This window comes from Capra hircus, chromosome 15, assembly GCF_001704415.2.
Source record: "Capra hircus breed San Clemente chromosome 15, ASM170441v1, whole genome shotgun sequence".
Lineage (NCBI taxonomy): Eukaryota > Metazoa > Chordata > Mammalia > Artiodactyla > Bovidae > Capra > Capra hircus.
Genome location: NC_030822.1, coordinates 53,807,391 through 53,824,558, shown reverse-complemented (window position 1 = coordinate 53,824,558; position 17,168 = coordinate 53,807,391). Strand labels below are relative to the sequence as shown.

Genomic DNA, 17,168 nt, shown 5'->3' with positions numbered 1-17,168 from the left:
CTGGCTGTAGTTCAGACCCTCATCACTGCTCCCCTGGGCTGTTGTGGTACCTTGCATAATACGGTGGTGCCTGCGTGCTCAGTTACTTCAGTCACGTCCGACTCTTTGTGACCCCATGGACTGTAGCCCGCCAGGATCCTCTGTCCATGGGATTCTCCAGGCAAGAATACTGGAGTCGGTTGCCACGCCCTCCTCCAAGGGATCTTCCTGACCCAGGTTTCGAACACACGTCTCTTAGGTCTCTTCCACTGGCAGAAGGATTCTTTACCACTAGCGCCACCTGGGAAGCCCAGCACTGTAGTGGCTGCACCTATCTTCCACCCTCTCCCTAGAATCTGTCTTGGACATTAATTGGACTGTATGCTTTAATACACCGAATGTGTATGCTGATCACTTCTCTATCAAATGCAAGTGGACTCATGGTGTTTCCATACCCTAATTACTTTTTAAAAAATCAGAACTTTTTAGCCTGGCATAGAAATACCTCTGTCTCTTTTCTACCCTTCTAGTATTTCCTCCCAGTACTTTCAGCTAAGATGATCTACTCCCATCCCCCACCACACTGTATCGAGCTCCAAGCCACTGAGTATTCTCTTCCCTCCACTGAGCACAGCCTTCCCTTCCCTGTGTAGTCCAGTTCTCAATTCTGCATCTTAGGATCACATGTAGAGCTTTTGCAAAGTAATAATAATAATAATGGGGATCAACTAAGTCCCACCAAATTCTGATCTCTGGGGGTGTGACCAAGGCATCAGTCATTTTTAGAATCCCTCACTCATTCTAGGCTCAGCAGTAAAGAATCCACCTGCAATGCAGGAGACTTGGGTTTGGTCCCTGCATCGGGAAGATCCCCCGTAGGAGGGCATGTCTCCCCACTCCAGTATTCTTGCCTGGAGAATCCCATGGACTGAGGAGCCTGGCAGGCAACAGTCCATAGGATCACAAGGAGTCGGACACGACTGAAGCAACTGAGCACACAACACACACACTCATTCTAATGTGCAGCCAAGACTGAGAAACGCTGTCTTTGTCCAACTGCCACTCCAGCCCATGGACTGAATTGCAGGCTCCTTTCTCCAGACTCAAAGAGCACCAGTGATCTGTCATTAGCACTGACTTGCCACACAACACATTCTGGTTTACGCTCCCTTTTTAACAAGGTTCTCCTGGCTGGAAGGTCTCTGTTACTCCATGACTTGTAAGAGCTGGGGTGGTGCAGACAGCCACCAAGTGCTGGTTGACAGACTGATGTTTGTCTTGAGGAGGGGAAAGAGCACCGCTCCTATCACCAGGCTTTGGGACTGTGCAGAAGTGGGGGTGCTGAAAGGGACTGGAAGCCTAGCCCTCCCTGTCAGTATCAACAGGGATAAATCATGCTGACGGTACACACCCTTGATTTGGTGTGATGAAAATCACACTTAACCTCTGTGATCTTCCTCCACCAAACCCGTAAGCCAAGAAAAACATCAGATAAAACCCCACTGAAGGGTATATCTACAATATATCTGACCAGTCCTCCTCAAAACTCTCAAGGTCATCAAAAACAAGGCAAGTCTAAGAAAATGTCACAGCCAAGAAGAGCCTGAGCAGACATAACAACTAAATGGAATGTGGCTATCTGGATGGGATTCTGGAATAGAAAAAGGACATTAGAGGGAAAACTAAAGAAACCTGAATAAAGATGGTCTTTAGCCAATAATAACATATCAACATTATTTCATCAATTGTAACAAATATACCACACTAAGGTAAGACAGTAATCAGGAAAACTGCAGGCAGCTTGTGTTGAAACTCTCTGTACTAGCTGTTCAGTTTTTCTATAAATCTATAATTTTTCTTTAAAAAGTCTATGAAAAACAATAAATTTTTAATTCCGTTAAAAAAACAAAACAGCTCCCCAACCCCCATCAAGCCCACATCTGGTCACCTTCCTGGCAAGCAGCGTGGAGCCCTATGCCCTGCTGGTGGTGTCCGATGCTTCTGTGATAGGGGCTGGGCTTCTATGGTTCAGAACCACAAAGCCAAAAACACAGCAACGGCTTTTAAAGCTGTCTTTTAAAACAAGTGCTTTGGGTCCAACTAGAGGTCACGGATGGATCTGTGGGCTTCAGAGGAAAATGTAACGTCTTCCCTTGATTTGCATGTTAAATGCTCATCAAACAAGCATTAAACATCACGTATTCTGTTTAATAGCCTATCTGCAAAATTCCAGAGAAGGGCTGAAGAGCATAGAGAAGTCAAAGCCTGGGACTGAGGAGAGAGCAGAGAGTGGTGATATTCTAATAGGCTGAGGGGCTCAAAGTGGCTGCAGTCACTTCACTGAATTCCGGCACTGCCCTGAGGCGGCTGGACCGCTGACTGCCCAGATCGCCGCAGCTGACGCCCACCAGGGTGGCCCCTTCCTCCCAGGCCCCTCAGGCCTGACAGGGTCTCCTTGAGGAGCCCCACCTCTGGGTCTGCCCCACCATCCTTCCGTCATGGAGGAGGGCACCGTCCAACAGCAGGGAGGCTGCGAGGTGGGCCTACTGGCCCCCACGATGCAGAGCCCTTCCCAGTCCTCAAGCCCAGGTCCAATTCAGCCCAGTTGCGCAGGGGGAGCGGGAGGGACAGAACCCCTTTATCAAGCACAGAGAACTGTTTGAACAAGGAGGCACCTTTATCTTTAATGTGGAATTACTTCTGCGGAAAAGGAAAAGAGCCGATCACGAAAAGAAATAAAGCCCTCTCTTAGAATTGACTCACTGGACTCACAAATCACAGCCACAGGCCTGGTTTCTAAAAAGACTTCCTCGGAAAGACCCCAAGCTGGCCCACCAGCAGGGTCTCAGGGCCTTGCTGCTACCCCCGGCCCCCCGTCACCGCCGAATATGACAGTCTTGGCAGCGCCAGGCCAGCCGTCACCCCGTGGCTTCCTCTGACAGCCCCCAGAGGCGGGCACACGGGGCAGCATTGTGCGGCCGACCCCGCCACAGGCCCAGGACGCGAGCTGTCCAGAGTGAGTCAGGGAGCGGGACTTACTGCCACTGGCCAGCCCGGGGGCCCACGCCCCTGCCCCCGAGGGGACCTCAGTCCAGTTCCAGGGAGTCAGGATGATGGGCCGCGGTGCACAGAAGCCCCAGGCCAGGGCCCTGGCAGGCCGGGGGGGCATGAGCGAGTGAGTCAGGCCAGCCATGGGATCACCTCCCCACGCCTGCTGACAAAGGACCATTCAAGAGAGGCCAGACAAACAGTCCCAGCAGCAGAAACAGAAACAGAGCAGCTGCCAGGCCCAGAGGCCCAGGGGCCAGGCGCATGAGACCCTGCCCACAGGCAGACCACAGGACAAGGCCGCCTGACTGGCCCTTCCACTCTCTCTGCCCAACAGCCCACTGCCTTGAGAGCACAGCTCTGGGTGGGCAGTCGAGCCCACAGGGCACTTTGTCTGTGCTCACACTGACTTGCCTGGTGGTGGAAATGACATGGGATGACCCCTGACCTGTGGGCCCATATACTTGGAAACCTGCCGAACCTGGTCACTTGCCGGCGTGGAGGTTTACCTGACCTTGTTTGTCTCAGCTTCAGGAAACGTACTGTCTCCTCCTTCCTGTTACATGCCTCATTGCCCCAGTCCCCACAGAGCCAAGGCCCACGCCTCTTTCCAGGTGCCCTCCATCAGACTATGAGCTCTGTAGAAGGAAGGCACCTTCTAGGCATTCTCTGAATCGCCAACACTTTGCAGAGAGGCTGCTCAGTTAACGCTGATGACTGAAGGATCAGACGTTCAGCACCATTATCCTTTTAAGTCAAATCCAACCTAAGCTCAAAACAACTCAAGGATCTGTGTGGAATTTTAAAGGAATTTTTAGACTTTTTCAGTGCTCCCCTCCCCCCATTTCCTCCCGCCCACTCTCCAGGTCTCCATCAAATACCAGTCACCAAAACACTATGATGAATCAGCTTCCCTCCATTGCCTTCAGTCCTTAAGCACTTCCCAGACCTCCTGAGCTGTGCTCATTCACTCAGTTGTGTCCAACTCTTCACGGGCCAATGGACGGTAGCCAGCCAGGCTCCTCTGCACACGGAATTTTCCAGGCAAAAACACTGGAGTGGGTTGCCATAGCCTCCTCCAGGAGATCTTCCCAACCCAGGGATCAAACCTGCATCTCTTGCATCTCCCGAATTGGTAAGAGGATTCTTCACCACTAGCGCCACCTGGGAAGCACCGCCCCCCCCCGGCCCCCCCCCCCGCCCCCAGACCTCCAATGAGGTCAAATTCCTAGTTTTCAAACTCTACCAAAGGAACAGGACAAACTGAGATGACCCATGGGCAGAAAGGAATGTACTCTTTAGGTGTGTGTGGTGCGCACCTGCGGGGTGAGTGACAGGCGGGAGACAGCCTGGAGGGGCAAGTGGGCTTTCAACATGCCCTGGTGCGTGAGGACTTTTTCCCACATATGTTCAATTCACAGATGCTCACTGGGCTTGCTCCATGTCTGACACCATGCCCACCCCCCTGCCATGTGGGGAAAAAACAGACCTTGCCTTTGAAGAAGCAGGAGAGGGTGTGGGGAGCAGGCATGGACATAAGTAGCTAAGTGCAGGCCCAGTGGGAGTAGCCTTTAAGGGAAGAAGCAACAGAGCATTTCAGGGGTACCAGAAAGAGGAAAGTTTGTCTGTTTACTAAGAAACGTGCAGACTCTTTGCAATCGCATGGATTGTAGCCCCACCAGGCTTCTCTGTCCACGGAATTTTCCAGACAAGACTACTGCAGTGGGTTGCCATTTCCTTCTCTAAGAAATAGGAAAAGCTATCTTAAAGAGTGAGCACTGGAGAGGGGCCTCAAAGGACACTGTAACAATAATGAGTGCTAAGTCGCTTCAGTTGTGTCCACGCCTCTGAGACCCTATGGACTACTGTAGCCCCACCAGGCTCCTCTGTCCATTGGGTTCTCCAGGCAAGAATACTGGAGTGGGTAGCCATTCCCTTCTCAGGGGGATATTCCTGACCCAGGCATTGAATCCTCATCTCTTATGTCTCCTGCACTGGCAGATGGGTTCTTTACCACTAGCACCACCCAAGAAGTCCTAAAAAATTGAAAGAAATTCTAATACTAATAACGATGTGTCATTACTATTATTATAGCAGTTAATATCTAGCAAGTGTGTTCTATATGCTAGGCACAAAGAAGCAGTTGACATAACTTAGCCCTGCTCAATCCTCATGCCCATTTGACAGATAAGGAAACTGAGGCTTAGAAGAGTTAAGCAAGCTAGGAAGCATCAGCAACCAGATTAGACCCCAAGTCTGTGCATCTCCAAAGGCGACCATCCCCTGCTCTGCAGGCCGAAGTAAGGGTTCATTCCTGCTAGGGCCTGAGCAGAGGCAGAGGGTAGGAAGTCCAAGGCTCAGGATGATCACATGGAGAAGGTGCCTGGTGCGATAGCTGCGGCCAGGACCCAGAGAGCTTCGAGGGCCACAGCCAGGCACCTGTCCCCACTAACAGGCACGGAGAGGTTGGAATACTGGCCCACAGGATCAGTGGTAATTAAAAGCAAGAGGGCTGAGAAAGTGGAAGGAGAGAGAGCCCATCACCATGGTCTGGGTGAGAGACTGCAGCTGGGCGAGGTGAGAGAGTGCAGGGAACCTGTGAGCTCACGCCTGTGTGTCAGGTATGGATATTATGTATAAGTGAGAAGGGGAGAGAGAGTGCAAGTGTGAGCCACACATGAGCGAGTGCGGGGGCCCTGCTTGTTGAAGATGGAGGTGGGGGGGGGGTCCTTCTGGGTGGCAGGTGGGGTAAGGTCAGCCGGGGAGAAAGGGAGGGACCAGGAAGGAGCGCTCAGAGAAATGAAACCATCATCTCAGAGGGCTCTGGGTCCTGGAAAGCCCACAGGACCTGGCATAGGGAAGGGACTCAGTTAACAACTGTTAAAGGGATGTACGTATGACGTTAAGACCTTGCTTCTGGTCCCCTCCCGAGGACTGGCTTTGCCCTCCAGCCACATGAGGGTCACTGTCATTCTAACTAGATCCTCCCTCATCCCTGGCCCCAAATCAGAGCTTCTGAGCTGCAGCAGCCACATTCCCACGGCCCCAGCCTCGTCCCCTGGGCCCCAGCGCCCCTCCTGAGCCTCCCGCTCCCCCGTGCATCTTTGTAACAAGTGTGTCCCTGTGTGGGCTCCAGGCTAACTTCATACTTTCCCAGGTCAGAGTCTCCCCTCCCCCTTCCCATTCCAGGGCAGAGAAGATGCTGCCAAATTGGATCCAAGGTTTTGTTTCAGCCAGAGATATTCTGCTTCTCATCAGAGACAGACAGCCCTGACCAGTGCCTCCTGTCACGCTCTCCATTGCCCTGAGGCTCTCTATCCAGAGGATTCATAGACTCAAATGAACCTGGCCTCATCCCTTCAGAGACAACATCTCCCAAGACTCCACCAGGCCCTGGTTATTATCCTAGCAAAATGGACCAAGTGGACATGGTGTCCAGGAGGGTCAGGGGCTGCAGCCTGGGAGATAAGAACTCAGTCTCGGATTCTTGAGCATCTCCTGTCTCACAGGGTGAAAGGGGAGCCTTCTCGGGGTGACCAGAGGCCAGCCCCTTCCCTGCTCCGCTCAGCTACAACCCTGTGTTATAGAATTATAAGCACAGTTAGGCACCTGGAGAGAAAAGGGATCTTTTTCAAGACGGTACAGTCTACAAAAACTGGGAGGAAAACAAATGCCTTAGAAATCATGAAATCTGACCCCTCTATGGCAGATGAGAAAACAGAGGCCTAAAATCATGGAGGTTTTTGGGTTCAATCTGTGGTCAGGGAACTGAGATCTAGCATGCTGCGTGGTGTGGCCAAAAACTAAAAGATAGTAAAATTGTGGAGGCTTCAGTTGCTGGAGATCAGTCTAAGCCATTCCTGACTATCACCAGAAACCCAGTTTGCATCTAAAAGGGCTATCTGTGATATGAATGCCCTCCCCCTTGGAGCACAGCCAGGACTACCCCCTGGGTCTGCACCCCTGGGCTCTCCTCTTTTATGCTGCAGGCAGGGGCGGGGCCTCTCATGACTAGTCTGCATCCTCAGGTGCTCAGGCAGAAGCTGGTGGATGATTTGTTAGACAATGAGTCCTGGGGGCTGCCTGGCACAGTTTGCCATCCAGATGGCTGCCAGCAAGGCCCAACGGGGCCAGGGGCCAGGCTCTGCTTACGGGATCCAGGATCCGATGTTCTGGCTTCCCTATGGCTGTGGGGAGTTTCCAGGATCTAGGGAACTGCCTCTGCTCCCTCTTCTCCTGGCCACATTCTCCAAGAAAACAGAAGGAAGCAGGCTCCCCATCCACTAGAGCACCCATGCTTTGAAAGGGACATGGTAGTCCCCAGAGGATTGCTGGCAGCAAAGGAAAACAGGCAAATGAAGCAAGTGATGTGCGACAGGAAGTGTGTGTGTTGGGGGGGCGGGGCGGGCAGGTCACAAATCCTGGCTGAAGAGTCAGAGGCCTCAGCCACAGTGGAGTGTGTGACCTCCGAGCCTCAGTTTTCCCATTTGCATGATGTCCCGATTGGATGCCCCCCTTCCCGCTCTGAGAAATCTAGGATTCTGAGGTCAGGGACTCTGTCTTCCTCGTGATCCTGGTAGGTACTTAAAGTGATCCTTTAAGTAGGTACTTAAAGCAATTCACTGAATAGTTGAATGAAGTGGGGCCCAAGTCAGTCCAAAGATCACAAGTTGGCCAGAAAGGAGACGCTGGCCTCTAGAGTCTATCACCAGACCCGGAGAGAAGCTACAGGTCTTGGGAAAGCTCTAGCAATCCAGGAGCCCTTGGCAAACTGCCTTCCTGTTCGAGACACACAGATGTGCTTGGAGGAGCCAAGGAGAAAGCAGGGAAGTGTCCCTGGGGGATAGAGGGCAGCCTGGACACTCCTTCCCCACCCATCATCACCCTACGATACTTTCTAAATACACCTGGCTCCTCTTTTGCTGGCTCCTCCTCCTCCCAACCCTCCTCAAGGCTTTGTCTCCTCTCCCTGCCCTCCCCTGCTCTCCTAACACAGTCACACCTTTCCTCCTTCCTTTGCGGAGGTTCAGAGCCTCAGCATGTCTTGGAGCTGCCTGATCCTGTGTTAGGCAGGAAGGCTCAGGGGCAGAACTGAGATTCCTAAGAGGGGCTAGGAGCCTCAGGCTTTCTTAGGGTCAAGGCAGGTAGGAAGCAGTGGGGAGAGATTTAAATTCTGGCCCATGCCCAGCCTCTTGCATCTAGCACGCAGGAGAGGGGCTCCCTAGCCTTGTGGGTTGTGTGCTGTGGTTTGGTACATGCATGGTGTATTTGGTGTGTACATGGTGTACATGTGATATATGTGTGTGCTGTGTGTTTATGCAGTGTGTGTGGCAAGTAGGTGCGTGTCTGTGTGGGTGGTGTGGTGAGTGTGCATGTTTGGGGTGTGTTTGTGATGTGTACTGTGTGTTGGGGGAGCTGGAGTGGCTAGGGGTGACATCAGTGTGAGGTGGGAGCTAACATTTCAGGGTCTCCTACCCAGAGAAGTCAGGGGTAATCAGTATCTAGGCAACCATGTTGGGGGGAGGGGAGGAGATATGGAGGTGAGGAATGGGCAGAAAAGGAGGGAGGCTGAGAATTGAAAAGGGGTTTCCATGGCAACTACTGGGCAGGTCACGTGAAAGAGGCCAAAGCAGAAACAGATATAGACATCAGCACATACACAGGATGAGGCTACTGGGACCCCAGAGTGGGGGCCCTTCCACCGAAGACATGGGCTGCCCACTGATCCTTCTCCAAACCTGGAAATCTGGGCCTAGGCAGAGCGCACGATGCCAAGAAGACAAAGGAAGCGGAGACAGAGGCCACACTGGCAGGGAGAAGCCCTGGAAGCCACAACCCCTGAGGCTGGATGTGGGCAGCGGGGGCCTGGCCAGGCCCATTCTCCAGGACGCCTGCTCCCTGCTCCCTGCTCCCACCCTCGGGTGCTTCCTCTACCAGCCACCACTTGTAAGGGCCCAGAAGCAAGTGCCAGGAGCCCCTTCCAACTCGGCAAGGAAGCCCAAGAGACACAATGGGGAAGGCTGTGCCAAGGCCAGCCCTGCTGGGGAAAGAGGGCAGGATACCAGGAAAGGAGGGAATGGGGCGAGGGGACCAGGCACCCCCCGCCCTCGGAAGAAGCCAGGACGGGTTAGACAAGAGGAGAGGAACACTGATACACTCTCTTGAACCCCGTGCCCTGGAACGCCAGCCCTTTTTCTTACCTGCCCCTCCTCCCGGTGCCCACTGCCCAGCCCCAGCTCCCCCGTCCTCCAAGCGCCAAATCAGCAAGTCCCATTTTGCATGGCTCATGTGTGCACGCTCATGGCCAGCCACCTCCCCTCGTCTTCACAACTGCACACTCAAGTGTCCACAGCTTCCAAGTAACAAAGGGAAAACTACCCCGCCCTGGTACGAGGAGAGCAGCCCTTTCCCCTTCTCCGAAAACCACAGCCCCAAGCTCCAAGCAGCAGCAAACGCCTTGTCCGAACAGCTTCACCCCCACCGCCACGGCCTGTCTCCCCCGTCGGCCGCCCCTCTTCTCTTCCGACGCCCACCTCCCCTTGGGGTTTCCATCTCCTACCCGCTCTCCGCTGCCCTAGCGGCGTGCCTGGCGAGAACCGCTCACACCCATCGAAACAAACCTGCCCGGGCAGCATCCTGGCGCCGCGCGATCGGTCCCCACCCCAGCCCCTCTCCCTCCTCGTCAGAGGAACCCAACTTCGCCACCTCTGCAGCAGCTTACCTGCGCGGCGCGTCCCCTCCGAGATAATCCCAGAAGGATGAGTGGAGTCCGGAGGAGCCTGGGAGTGGCGAAGCTGGAGGAGGGCGGTGGGCGAGGCTTTCGCTGCTTTTCCCGCCTCCCCTGCTGGGAAGGGTGGGGGCGGGCTGGAGCTGCGCGTCCGGCAGGGGTGGGGAGTGGTGGGCGGGGGCTCGGCCGGGGCTGGGCTCCGGGGACCGCGGTGTCACCGTCTGCCGGCCTCCGGGTAGCGTCGGCGCGCGGACCCCCTTCTCCTCGCCCGGCTGCCCGCCCCTCGAGCGCGCCGCCGCTGCTTCTGGGTGCGGGCGGGATTCAAGGGGCAGGCCGCTTGGAGAAGCAACAGGAGACCGCCGCCGCGGAGACGGGCCAGGGCGCGCGCATCCGCCGCCAGCTGTTGCTTTTTGGTTTCCCTTGGCTGAGGGTGGGGAGGGAGCAAGACAAACAAGAAGGCAGAGCTAGTGTCTCTCCGAAATAGTAAACTCGGCGGGGGACGGGGGGCGGGGGGAGCGGGGAGGGGGACGGAAAAATATGAGAAAATAACCCAGCACCAGACATTGCAACCCACGGTAACTGGGAGGCTTGGCAATTAAGGGGAATGCGCACGTAAAGCATGAATGGCTGTGTCGTAGGCGCGCCGGTTCTGGCTGGAGTTGTCATTTTCAGCGAGAGCCCGGTGGGCTGCTGGAGGCGGGGGCTCGCCAGAACCACAGCTTTGCAGCCCAGATCCTCCTCATTGGGGCGCCTCGTCCTGCCCCTGCAGGGTCACAGTACTGCCCCCCTCCCCAGTCCACTTCTCAGGTCCAAATTCAAGAACGACAAACCTTAGTGAGATTTAACTCCTAGCTTCGCCACTCCGCCCGTGATGCCCCCTTGAGCACAGCACTGAAGGGCGCTCTGGAGCCTCAGTTTCCTTCCTCGTGAAATGGCGGTGAGAACACTGACCCCCGGAGCTGAGCCCGGGAACAGAGTGGGCGCTCAGCGAGCAGGCAGCTGCTCTGAGGAGCAGGGCCTGTAGGAAGGGCTCCAGGCCAGGCACTGGCAGAAACCACGGATACAGCAAGGGCTGGCCACTCGGTGGGTAGCCAGGAAGCCACGCTGGCGGCCATGAAGCTGCCCAGAAGAGCCTGGAGGGGGACCGGGCAGGATGGAGCCGGGAATTCCTGGGAGAAGCTGTCCAAGCCTGAGAGGAGCCACAGGGACTTCCTCACAGACCCTGTGCCCTAGAACCATGGGTACTGCCAGCCTAACCTCAACACTCCCAGCCCTGGCCCTCAGTTTTCTCATTTGTGACATGAAGGAGAGGGACTCGATAATCCAGAACCCCCTTCCAGATGGACCCTCTGTGACTAAATAATCTTGAGAAATGCTCCAGTCTCAAAACCCCAAGGCAGGAAATAAACATGGGTTCCAGAAGGCTTTGCCCAGATGCCGAAGCCATGAGTGGCTACTGAGAAAGAGTGGGGGACGCCCGAGAGGACAAGACAACCTCCATGAGCACCAGACCGTGGACAGAGTGGACACCTCACTCTGGCCCAGTCCCGAGTTCCTTGGTTGCCTGTGAAAATCAAAGCTCTTTCATCAAAACCTGGCTCAGATCTCTCAGATCCGTGTGACTTTACACGGATTTGCAGGGGCAAACCTTTTCCTCTGCACACGAGCACTTGGTTCCAACTGCCCTTCTCCCTGTTCTCTTTGCTCTGCTCTGAGAGATGAAGCCACATAGCTCACAAGGCCCGTGTCCTTCGCAGCCGCACTTGAGTGCTACCACCTGCCACCTCTCTGTGTTGTTTTTCAGAGTTTCTCCTGATGAGACCACGTCAGACCCCGGCTCTGCAAGTCTGTCTGGCAAAGCACCGGCCGGGGGAGCAGAACTCCAAAGCCATGCCGCCTGTTAGTACCTGCCCTTTTCTTACCAGAGAATGCCGTGTTTGGCCAAATTACTCAGGTGCCTCAGGGCAGCAAAGAGCCACAGGGGGACAGTAGGAGCTGCATCATGAGTGGAAGGGCTGAAAATGTGCTTGTCCCCGGTCTGTCCAGGGCCACAGCTGAGGGAGTTAGGGGTGACACAGCTATGGAGTCACACACAAGCAGGGGAGGAAGAAACGCATCTAGCCCCTACGACACATGCGGACGTCAGTGAGAAAGGTCACCAGCTGCCTCATTCTTTCCACACATTTATGGTATGAGGAGCTACTGGGCACTGAGCCCCGGGCCAAGCTCCAGGCTGCACAGTGAAAGAACAGTCATGGTCCCTTGGAGTCAATGGGAGTTCTCTGGTGGCTCAGCCGGTAAAGAATCTGCCTGCAATGTAGGAGCCCTGGGTTCGATTCCTGGGTCAGGGAGATCCCCTGTAGAAGGCAATGGCTACCCACTCTAGTCTTCTCGCCTGGAGAATTCCATGGACAGAAGAGCCTGGCAGGCTACAATCCATGGGGTCACAAAAAGTCAGACACAAGTGAGAGACTAATACACACGAGAACGGCTGGGTGAGGTAGAGATTTATCAAATAATCCCATAGATAAATGTGTCATTAAAATGGTTTTGAGCCCTGAGGAGGAAGCATTTGAGAAGCAAGCTGAAGGGTCAGGAGGTGTTATGGAGAGGAGGTGAAGGAGCCAAGAGTTGGAGTGACAGGAGGGGTTGGGCAATGATGATTCTGACTCGGAACAGAAGCCACATGTGCAGAGGCCCTGAGGCAGAAGGCGCAGGCATGAAAGCAGCCACCGTGGCTCTGAACAGAAGAGACAGGCTGGAGAAGGATGAAGACGCCAGTCCAGGCAGGCCTGGTGGTTCCTGGGTGGATCCAAATCTTATTCTCAGGAAGATGGGAAGCCTCTGAAGGGCCTTAAGAGAGCTGTTGCAAGCAAGAATTGGGGAGTGGCAGACTCTGCAGTGTCGGGGATCCCACAGTCAAAGGTGAGGAACTGTTAGGAGAGCAGGGCTCATGTGAAGCTGGGAAATGGGCCTACACCCCAATGAAGGGAGCCCTGCATCTCCAGAGGCCAGGGAACAAGGAAAGAGAGCTGGGGCGGGGGTGGGGGGTGGTGGTCGGGGGTGGGGTGGGGGGGGTTGCCCGGCCACAGCAACAGTAGGACGAGGAGGGACAGAAACTGTTTCTAAAATCCTCCCCACCCCCACCCCTCCAGAATAAGAGCCATGCCAAGACTTAAGGTTTGGAAGGCCAGTGTACCTGTTTCAAGCTTACGAACTCATCTGTGCTTTAAAGCTGAGCGAAATACCTTGCAATAGTGCAGCTAAGACCCCATGTGGATAGCACTTGCCCCCAGTTGCCTTGTACTGGGGCAGACACAGACCTTCAGCATGTCAGCAACCCAGGTCACGTGGCCATGGACAGGAGGCAGAGGGCCTGCCGGAAAAATTAAAGAAGCAAGACCAGAAGCAATCCAAGGAGACCCCTGTCCTTCCTAGCAGGCCCCTTTGGGTGCTGTTTCATCCTGGGGTGCAGACTACAGGTCCCAAGCAGAGCCCGCCCACCAGTTGTTTACTCTGGGTCCGTTTGTACTCATTCTGCTTTGGAGGAATTTGAAGGCGTGCTATCCCAGACCTCAGCCAAGTGCTAAGCCCCCAGATCCTAAGACAGAACAATTTCCTAACTCCTTGCTGAAAGAGTTCTGCTCACTTCAAAAGCACTCCTTGGTCATGCTCCCTTCCTCCTTTCCTGATCTTTCCCCAGCTCTTCAGCTTCTCCCTCAAGCAGCTGTGTGTTGGGCTCTTTGTCCTCTGCTCCTGGACAGTCCAATCCACAATCATGATTTTGCTGCCCACCTGGGGCTGATGACCCACTCACTCAGCCTGGTCCTTACTCCAGAAACCCAGAGGAGTTATCTCCAGGGGCTCAGCAGTACTCACACTGGATCCATCATCTGACCCCCCCTTCCCCCCTCCCCCCACCTCCCGGGCTGACTCTCCTTCCCTGCTTTTCCTTGACTTTGGAAACGGCACTGCTCCAACACTGTTATTCATCTGGAAAAGTGTGCGCCATCCCTATGCCTCTCCCCCCACTGCTTCTGTTCTAGGTCAGGCTCCACGATGCCAGCCTCCCATTGGTGCCTCCGCCTCAGTCTCCCCACCCTTATGCTAACTCTTGTTTGGAAGTTAGTTTCTACAACACTGATGTGATTCAAACCTTCCTAGACTCCGATTCTCTACAAAATCCAGCTGCTTAAAATCCAGCATTCAGCCTTTACCACCCGACACCCACCTACCTTTTCTGCTTCATCTCCTGACCCATTCTCTGCCCTGCCTCCCCATTTTATGGCTCTGGTCACCTCTATCCTGGCAAATGCTGTTCCCCAGACCAACAGGGCCATTCACAGCTTGCCTGCCCCTAAATTTTTGTCCATATAATCTTCTCTGCTTAAGACATCCTGTCCCTCCCTTCTCTACTTACATGAATCGCATCTACCATGCAAAGTGAAATTCGAATATCACCTTATTGAAATTAAAGCTGTCTTGTCCATGCTGCCATGAACTGCCTTGTCTCTGCATCTGTGCGTGTACATACCGTAATCTGAATTTTCCTGTGTTTAATTTCATGTGTGCCACCTGCCAATAAGGAAACGCCAGTTTGATCCCTGGGTCAGGAAGATCCCCTGGAGGAGGACGTGGCAACCTACTCCAGTATTCTTGCTGGAAAATCTCCCAGACAGAGGAGCCTGGCGGGCTATAGTCCATGGGGTCGCAAAGAATCAGACACGACGGCACACACAGGCACGAGGCCCTGGTAGAATGGGAACTCCTTGAGATCAGCCAGCCACCCTACTCCATTTACACACCCCACTGTCTTGCATGGTGACCCACTTAGAATAAATTTAGGTGAATTACACCTCACAAGATCCTACATGATCCTACCCTCGCCCACCTCTCCAGATGCATTTTGAACACTTTCTTCTGTGATCTCTCTCCCAGGCAACAACCTTTCAGAACTGGTTCCCTGAGCACTGGTACCCTGGGCCCAGACCACACCTGTGAGATGCCTTTCCTTTGTTCTCTCATCCCAAGATGAAGCGGGTAAGGAAGCTAGTGCTGGTGAGGCCGCAGGCAGAGGAGAGGAGGCCAGACTGTCAGGAGAGGAGGAACAGGTAACCCTGACATGACATTGGGGTTGAAAAGCAGGACTTCACTGACTGTGGATGGAGCAGTAGAAACTGCAGAGGATGGCAGACACCGCTGGCTTTGCAGACCAGGTCTGCTGCTGCTGCTGAGTCGCTTCAGTCGCGCCCAACTCCTTGTGACCCTGGACTATAGCCTGCCAGGCTCCTCTATCCATGTCTTCCTTTTCCCTTCTATCAGAACTTTTTCCTAAATCAGTTGCAACATGTTTGGTTTATTTTTTATTCATTATTTTTGGCTGTATTGGATCTTTGCTGCTTTACACAGGCTTTTCTTTAGTTGTAGCGAGTGGGGCCACTCTTTGTTGGGGTGTGCGAGCCTATTGTGGTGGTTTCCCTTGTTACAGAGCACAGACTCTGGGTGGGCAGGCCTCAGTAGTTGCAGCACGCAGGCTCAGTAATTGGGGCTCACAGACCCTAAAGTGAGAGGGTAACAGGCAGGAAGGCCAGGGGTCTCCAAAGGGAAAAAATAGCCTGCAAGTGTCAGACATTTTTATCTCCCTTAAGCGGCAGGAATAAACAGACTAGCGATATTTTTTTTCCTTCTCTATACAAATTTAAAAGGAGGTTTCTCTTAAAATTCTGTGTTGCCATGACACCTGGTTTCACCTGAAGTTAACCATTGCCTTTTTCTTATGAAAATCTTTATCTTAAGCTATACCAATATACTATACATTTACCCCAAACTCTGTCTTCAAGTCGGTTCCGCCTTTTGGCTCAAAACCTACTTGATAAACCAATATGTTATACTCCGATATTGTTCCTCTAATCTATATAAATGACACTATTTATATGGTGCTCTGCCCTTCTTCAAGATTCAAGTTAATCCTTTTATGGCCCAAGATGAACCATCTGGAGCCAGGATTATCCCAAAATACATCTTATGGGTGAGGGGCCTGGTGCCATTCTAAGTTTTGAGGCATTCCTTTCTTTCATTAACTGACTGCTGATGACTATATAACATCCAGCTAAAGACTAGCAGGGGGGTACTCTTTCTGCCCCCTTCTGATGCCTATGTCAAAAGCTTTCTCTATCTCCTTTCTACTTTAATAAAACTTTGTTACACAAAAGCTCTGAGCGATCAAGCCTCGTCTCTGGCCCCAAATTAAATTCTTCTCCTCCGGGGGCCAGAAATCCTGGCGTTTTAATTCAGCAACAACCTTTCAAGAGCACGGGCTCAGTAGAGTTGTGGTACATGGCTCTAGTTGCTCCACAGCATATGGAATCCTCCTGGACCAGGGATCAAACCCATGTCCCCTGCGTTGGCAGACAGACTGTTAATCCACTGCACCACCAGGAAAGTCCTTGTTCAGTTTAAACTGCTGATTTTTCAATAACTAAGGGCATTCATATGATCCAGTTTGGGCCAAGGAGATGGGAACAGAGTTACAGTGAGGAAGAATTCTAGGAGAGACACAGTAATATGTCCCTTTTGCCCTTCGGTTTTTTCCGTTTGTTCCTTCTTCTGTTCTCTTTCTTCTTCCTCATCTTCCTGCTTCTTCTTCCCCTCCTCTTTCTTTTTTCTAAAGTAGACTATAGTTGATTCATAATATTATGTTACTTTCTGGCATACAGCAAAGTGATTCAGTTATACATATACGTGTACGTATATGTGTCAGTTCAGTTCAGTCGCTCAGTTGTGTCTGACTCTTTGCAACCCCATGAATCACAACACGCCAGGCCTCCCTGTCCATCACCAAGGAGATACAACGTATATGTATGTGTATATATATATGGCTTCCCAGGTGGCTCAGTGGGTAAAGAACCTGGCTCCTGGATCAGGAAGATCCCCTGGAGGAGGGCACAGCAACCCACTCCAGTGTTCTTGCCTGGAGAAGCCCATGGACAGAGGAGCCTGGTGAGCTATAGTCCATAGGTCAAAAAGAGTCAGACACGGCTGAAGCAACTGAGCATGCAAGTGTGTGTGTGTGTGTGTGTCTGTGTCTGTGTGTATACATATACATATATAGACATATATATGCTTTTTCAGATTCTTGTCCATTATAATTTATTACAAGATATTGAATGTAGTTCTCTGTGCTCTCAGTAGCACCTTGTTCTTTATCTGGTAGAGGATTGATGCTGAAACTGAAGCTCCAATGCTTTGGCCACCTGATGGGAAGACCCAACTCATTACAAAAGACCCTGATGCTGGGAAAGATTGAATGCAGGAGAAGGGGATGACAGAGGACGATTTGGTTGGATGGTATCACCGACTCAATGGACATGAGTTTGAGCAAACTCCAGGAGATGGTGAAGGACAGGGAGGCCTG

General features: G+C 53.0%; 1 protein-coding gene across 2 annotated transcripts in view; it reads right to left on the bottom strand.

The window, feature by feature from the left end:
* FXYD6 (FXYD domain containing ion transport regulator 6) overlaps positions 1 to 9,910 on the bottom strand; it is a 36,527-nt gene extending 26,617 nt beyond the window's left edge. The window contains exon 1 of one of the 2 annotated variants that reach the window (XM_018059729.1): positions 9,749 to 9,910. The gene's annotated coding sequence lies outside the window, so the exon portion shown is untranslated. Of the gene's footprint in view, positions 1 to 9,586; positions 9,628 to 9,748 lie in introns of those variants that run through there. The other variant, XM_005689495.3, reaches the window with a different exon arrangement.